This window comes from Triticum urartu, chromosome 7A, assembly GCF_056163025.1.
Source record: "Triticum urartu cultivar PI428250 chromosome 7A, HENAU_Tu73, whole genome shotgun sequence".
NCBI classification, from domain to species: domain Eukaryota; kingdom Viridiplantae; phylum Streptophyta; class Magnoliopsida; order Poales; family Poaceae; genus Triticum; species Triticum urartu.
In genome coordinates, this window is record NC_141879.1 from 381,300,513 (window position 1) to 381,307,925 (window position 7,413).

The 7,413-nt window shown below is 41.1% G+C and overlaps 1 long non-coding RNA gene across 4 annotated transcripts; it reads left to right on the top strand.

The window, feature by feature from the left end:
• The first annotated feature begins 403 nt into the window (after positions 1-403).
• LOC125519866 (uncharacterized) lies at positions 404-5,019 on the top strand. Of its 4 annotated transcripts, XR_007288352.2 has the most exons (7): positions 404-901; positions 2,159-2,391; positions 2,839-3,674; positions 3,755-3,837; positions 4,069-4,305; positions 4,431-4,663; positions 4,762-5,019. It is a non-coding gene; the product is annotated as an uncharacterized LOC125519866 (long non-coding RNA). The 4 variants fall into 4 exon arrangements; XR_007288349.2 differs by having other exon boundaries at positions 2,839-3,837; XR_007288351.2 differs by having other exon boundaries at positions 3,755-4,305.
• Positions 5,020-7,413: the final 2,394 nt, after the last annotated feature.

Genomic DNA, 7,413 nt, shown 5'->3' on the forward strand with positions numbered 1-7,413 from the left:
AACAGAACAGTCTGTAGTAATCTGTAGCTAGCGCAAGATCTGGAACCCCAAAAATTCTAAAATAAATTGCTGGACGTGAGGAATTTATCTATTGATCATCTTCAAAAATAATTAACTAAATAACACTTTTCAAATAAAAATGACAGCAGTTCTCGTGAGCGCTAAAGTTTCTGTTTTTTTACAGCTAGTTTAACAAAATTTTCCCCAAGCCTTCCCAACGGTTCTACTTGGCACAAACGCTAATCTACTACCAAGGAAGAAGGGGAAAGATCCAAATAACTAGAACCGTCTATCTATTATATCCAAAGGTCTAAAACACCTCTATGTTTAACGCAACAAGGCACGCAATTAAGCCACGCCGCGCCATCGATCGCTAATCCTACCCGCCCCTTCTCAAAAAGAAAAAAAAACGCTCCCCACCCCACGCCCTGCCCCTCGCTCCTGAAACCGCACAGCCCCACGGCCCCCATCCCCCCGCGCGCACGACTCCTCGCCGCCTCTCGCTTCCTCGCCGCCCCTCGCTGCCGGGCTTGCAGCTCGCTTGGCCCGCATGGCCCTGCCGCCTCTCCCATGCCCAGCGAGCGGTTGAACTAGACAAGAGGAGAGCTGCGGCAAGCACCATGGTGCCGATCTGGCCACCCCCACCCTTGCTTACACCGGATCCGTGTCTCTCTAACCCATCTCCTGGTCCGATCCAATGGCGACCGCACTTCATCGACCTCAGGACGTCGCGAGGTCCTAGCGGCGGCGGCAGGCACCACATGGGGAGTGGAAAGATGGGGCAGCGGCGGCGTGCCAGAGTCTCTTGGGCTCCCGTCCCCTGTCATAATCAAATCACAGCCACAACCGACGAGGCTTCAGTTAACATTCCCAACTTATTGGCCAATACAACGATAATCAGGTATCTACGAATCATCAAACTGAAGTTGGCTTCTTCATCTGTATTTCTACTGTATTAGATGCAGGTATTTAGACATTTGCTTTAGTTTTTACAAACTGAAGTATGTGGACTGATTTTTTGACGTGGACTGATGCTTTAGATATTTAGGCATTCACTTGTCAAATTTGGTGTTGTCCGATTTCTGTTTGCACATAAATATTCAGTGCATGAGAAGCATGTATTGTGGCATTTCCTTCTGTCAATATTCAGTCTGAACCAATTAGGCGAACAGTTCGTGCTAATTTCTATTCATATGTGGTCTCTATGTATAGAGGCTCCAAGAAAGAAGGATGGGTGTGTAATACGTAGTCATGTCTTGGTTCATTCTTTTCCACTTAAAAAATATTTTAAGAAATCAATTAGCCTGCTTAGAAGCTGGGGACCCATGAGTGTTACTGTGCAATTCCATCTTCCAGATTATAATGAGGATCATGGAGTTGTAGATAAAATGCAATGACTTACAATAATGTCTACTGACTTGGCAAGAGGTTTCTCATCAAACTATTCACATCTTATTTTATATTTTCCATGCTATTTGAAGGTGAATAATTATCTTTCAGAATTGTGTACATTTGGTAAACTATTGTCGTTCCTACTTTAAGTTTATGTAGAGAAATTATTTTATGACACTACATCATTCAGGGAGAACATACACACAATTGTGACGAAAAAGCTCACACCTTTCAAAATCTAACTTTGACCATCAATTTAACAAACCAAATGTGGGTTATACTTAATACAGGTTATTATACCGTTGAGCTCATATTTGAGAAAAAAATAGTACTACCTTTGTGCAGAAATACTTATCGCTCAAATGGATGTATCTAAACATATTTCAGTGCTAGATACATCCGTTTGAGCGACATGAATTTCCGAAGGAGGGAGTAGTATAATTTTCAAGTCACATAAGTTGCGCTTTGAGATAGGATAAAATAAGCAGACTTGATCTCTCCCTACTCCATGTTAAAGAACTCTTATTCAGCTGATTCCCTGCTTAATGCTTGTGTTTCGTACATTCATTTAAGGAGTTGCCTCTTCATAAAAATAAGTGTTCTGTCTTTTGGGTTCTACATATCACATTGGTTTAATCTCTGTGGGGCAGAATAAATCTTGTATGTTTTACATGTGGGCTGATACACAGAAGTCATTTTCACATCTTTATTCTGGCAAGCTTTACTATTATAACTTGATAGCATGTGAAATTTTGGATAATTGCAGCGCCTCACCCCGCTCCACTCCATGCCAGCCCAACAGTCATGTTATTGAACACTGGAGAGAAACCGAGCACCACTTTTCACTTGAATTAGAAACGCCAAAGGTTTGGGATTATGCTCGTGACGGCTACGTCCATCATGTATTATGTCCAAAGCAGATGCCATGTGTTGATATGTAATGGTGGTGCAGTAATGGATGAAGCTCTATTGAACATGAAAGTTAAGATGTAATCTATGGTATGTTTCTGTGCATTTTCTTTGACAAATCTGCTCCTTCTCTCTTTTAGATTGTCGGAGAGTACAATGATCTGATCGACGTTTATTATCAGCTTATAAGTTCATTGTGACTCTGGTTTTGAGATAATGTACTACCGATATAAGTCACTTCTACTAGAAATCAAATAGAATTAATTATAAGTTTCTACTACTACATGATACGCTCTGAACGTTACACCAAAGCTTGATAAGTGCACTGAAGAGAAGCATTTTCTTGATGAAGTTGTTCCATTTTTTAACTTCTGTAGGCATAAAGAAAATCTGGACACTTTGGTTTAGCAGTGAAGTTGTCTCATGCCATTGTAATTTATATTAGTGATTTTGAAAAAACAAAGTTGCATGTGCCGGCTAATTTTGCATGTGTGCATTTTCTTGTAACTTATATACCTTTCTTTTTTGCTCTTTTAGGAAAACCATAGGATGATTTCAGAATCACCATGGGTTGAAAGAGCAGCTGGCTATCACGCGATGGCCGATTCTGTGGACGTGACTTGGAGCGTCAGAAGGTTTTCGCTATGTTTGATATGATTTCCTTTCAAATTGAAATGTGGTTTTTTTCTTTATCCGAGTAGGCAATTTTCGTTAGCGAAGTTGGTGACTCAAAATGGAAGAAAACATGGTAGGCAGTGTGATGATTGATTTTTGATTTTCGTGTTGGGGCGACATGATTGATGTTGGTATCATTGGGCCAGCCTTCGGTTCTTCCAAAAAATGGAGCGATCCTGGTTTAGTATTCCTGTATTTTCTAAGATGTGAAGTCCTGCATATTCTTGAGGTTTTATCCATTAGAACATTGAATGATATCCTTGGGCAAGTGCGTATAATTTTGTTTATTTACAGTGGGATTCAGGTGAGACCGCGATAGATATACCATTCCATCTGATTAGTTTCATGCCTCCCTGTCAGAGATTACAGGCAAAAATCACTGATTGATGATAACATTTGGAGCTGTTGGTTTTTCGCCGGTTTGTCTGCGTTATGATTTTGGGTAGTTTGTTTGCACACTGAAATCTGGTATATGAATAATTGTAATGAAATTATATCAGAGATTCAGAGCTGCCTAATTTATAGCATAGAGCCATTAGATGTCATATCCTGGAATTTAACTAATGTCCTTGACTTTTGAGTGTGTTTCTAGGTAACAATTGGAAAGAAATTGACCGTCGACCTTCATTTTAGTTAGGTTTGTTAATAAGTTGAGGGTGTGTAAGGGGTTAGATGAAGTATGCCATATTTCAAAAATGGTAATTATCCCAATTAAAAAGATTTTCACTGTGTTCTTGGAAACTTGCTTAACGTACTGAAGAATTTTCCTCTTATCAAGCGAATACTGGAATTGACACTCTATTGTAGCAATCCTGGTGGCTGCAACTTTGCATATATAGTATGCTGAATCCTGGATTCCTGGTATGACAGTCCATATTTACTCTTTCACTTTTGGTGATAAGATACTCTATTTATCGTTCTAGAGCTAATAAACTTGTCATTGTTTGGTGATTAGCTTATGCTTGCCATTTTTTGTCATCACTCATTAGTTAGTTTGCCCTCTTAGGAGAACTTGTGATATGAAGTTCAATACAAAGCAGAGCAAAAGATAGATAGATAACATGAGCTAACATTTGATTGATGTACTATCAGGTGTCAAGATCCATTGGTGATATTTACTTGAAGAAGCCGGAGTACAACATGGACCGAATATTTCAGAAAATTGGCCTTGTTATTGCATTGAAGAGGCTAGCTCTTACCGCTGAACCACAAATTCATGTTCGCAAGCTCAAACCAATTGACCACTTTCTGATATTTGCCTACGATGGTCTTTGAGAGCATCTCAGCGAGGCTGCTGCTGTGCAAATTGTCTTTAAGAACCCGAGAATGGTAGGTTCTAATATATCAGTACCATTTTACCATCCCACCATGGGGGTTTTATTCTACATATGAATGACCTGTTAGACAGATGAAATAATGCCAAGGTTTTGTGAAATAATTTGTGCATGGTATAGCAAACCGATTAGTCCATGTTTCCTTGAAAGAGGCCATGAAGACGATAGAGCGGGGTGTGTCGCGCCATTTCCATGACGGCATCAACGTCATTTTGTGTACCTCAACAGGCAAGGGGGTCGCCATCAAACCAGGGTCATGGACTCGAGCAGCAACAACACCAGTGCTCCCGTCGACATCTACTCCTACAGCTCCTTCCAATCTGTGCAGCCACGACAGGCTTACCATAACCCCGGTTAGTAGTTTTTCTCTTGCACAGTGCTAATTATAAAATGGTATGGAAAGTTAAAATTCATCTTAAGATGATGATTTTTCTGTGGCAACTTCTGATAGGGGCTAAGGTGTCCCGATGTTTCGATGAGATGGTGGCTATCGTTTTCTGTGAGAGTCGACCTTGACGATCCGACTACGAACGTGCGAGACGTCGCGCCTTAGCAATCGCTAAACCAACTTTCGAGGGTTATTGATCACGCCGGAGCACGATCAACCTGACCACGAGGGTCTGTTTCCTGCGAGCAAACGAAGAACAAGCAAGAAACTGAGATTGCAATCGGGATATTGCGAATATAAGATGAAATTTTTATTGATCAAGGTGGGGTTTTGTGACGTCTTGGTCTGGTCGTTCGACACAAACGAAGTAAGCGAAGTTGCAGCTATGGCGAACTTTTAATCTAAACAAAACCCAAAGTCTAAACGACGCTCTAAGGGCTGTATATATGGAGGAAGAGTGGGGAATTTTGTGGCCCTTGAGGATGGGGTCTGAAACCAACCCTAACTCTTGTTTCCCCACACATACGGACTCTAAAAATAGTCTATACTTATTTCGAAATTACATGGGCCTGGCCTATTAATAAGGTGACGCAGCACCTAGAATAGCCTATGGACGAATATTATGAAGTGGCATTTTGTATATTTCGTCTAAGGCTTCATGCACTCCTTGTGGCGGCTTCAAAATCCTGAAATCATCACTTGTAACTCCGTTCTTGATCCCCTTGCGCATGCCATCAACTTCATGCGTGTTCTTGCTCCAACGTTCATCCTTCTTCAAGCTAGGCCCTTCATTTGTAAGCAAAACAAATGTATCCAATTTAGGCAGCATCATAATCTCATGAACATTAGAATCATTACCAAGAAATGAAAGTATCTGCTAATTTAATTGGCGTGCGCGAGTTCTAGTAATTGGTCCAGTATATGTAACAGTAGGGGCTGTGGGTGTAACAATGGTATTGATGTCCTCATCATCCTCCCCTTCTTGAAATGAAGTCGTCCTCGACGGAAGCGCATCTTCCTCACCCAAATAAGGCTTCAAATCTGCAATGTTAAAAGTGGGACTAACCCCAAAATCTACAGGTAGCTCAAGTTTATATGCATTATCATTTATTTTCTCTAACACCTTAAAAGGACCATCAGCACGTGGCATTAGCTTTGATTTGCGCAGATTAGGAAATCTATCTTTACGCAAATGTAACCAAACAAGATCTCCAGGCGCAAACACAACATGTTCTCTACCCTTATCTCCAGCAAGTTTATATTTAGCATTCATACGCTCAATGTTTTCCTTAGTTAACTCATGCATTTTTAAAATCAATTCAGAACGTTTTTTAGCATCAAAATTAACCTTCTCTGAAGATGGAAGAGGCAACAAATCAATAGGTGCACGAGGTAGGAAACCATACACAATTTCAAAAGGGTACATCTTAGTAGTAGAATGCAATGAACGATTATAAGCAAATTCAATATGAGGCAAGCATTCTTCCCACATTTTCTTGTTATTCTTCAAAACAGCCCTAAGCATAGTAGACAATGTTTGATGAGGACATCAATACCATTGTTACACCCACAACCCCTACTGTTATATATACTGGACCAATTACTAGAGCTCGCGCACGCCAATTAAATTACCAGGTACTTTCGTTTCTTGGTAATGATTCTAATGTTCATGAGATTATGATGCTGCCTAAATTGGATACATTTGTTTTGCTTACAAATGAAGGGCCTAGCTTAGAAAAGGATGAACATTGGAGTAAGAACACGCATGGAGTTGATGGCATGCGCAAGGGGATCAAGAACGGAGTTACAAGTGATGATTTCAGGACTTTGAAGCCGCCATAAGGAGTGCATGAAGCCTTGGACGAAATATACAAGATGCCACTTCATAATATTCGTCCATAGGCTATTCTAGGTGCTGCGTCACCTTATTAATGGGCCAGGCCCATGTAATTTCGAAATACTTAAGTATAGGCTATTTTTAGAGTCCGTATGTGTGGGGAAACAAGAGTTAGGGTTGGTTTCGGACCCCACCCTCAAGGGCCACGAAATTCCCCCCTCTTCCTCCATATATACAGCCCTTAGGGCGTCGTTTAGACTTTGGGTTTTGTTTAGATTAAAAGTTCGCCATAGCTGCAACTTCGCGTACTTCGTTTGTGTCCAACGACCAGACCAAGACGTCACAGAACCCCACCTTGATCAATAAAGCTTTCATCTTATATTCGCAATATTCCGATTGCAATCTCAGTTTCTTACTTGTTCTTCGTTTGCTCGCAGGAAACAGACCCTCGTGGTCAGGTTGATCGTGCTCCGGCGTGGTCAATAACCCTCGGAAGTTGGTTTAGCGATTGCTAAGGCGCGACGTCTCGCACGTTCGTAGTCGGATCGTCAAGGTCGACTCCCACAGAAAACGATAGCCACCATCTCATCGAAACATCGGGACACCTTAGCCCCTATCAAGTGGTATCAGATTTCCTGGTTGCTCGGTGAGATTTTTACAGTTTTTCGTAGATTAGATCGAGTCTGTTCTTCATACCTACAGTCCACGAAAAAAAAGCCACAAAAAAAATTAGGGTTAGTTCATCACATACAAACCAATCTGAGCCTTTGCATAATCTTTTTAGCGTTTTTGCTTTGTTGAATTTGCGGTTGCATCGTCGTGTCAAGTTGCTGGTCTTAGAGTCTAGTCTTTTAGAGTTTCGAGTTCTGGTCATAAGT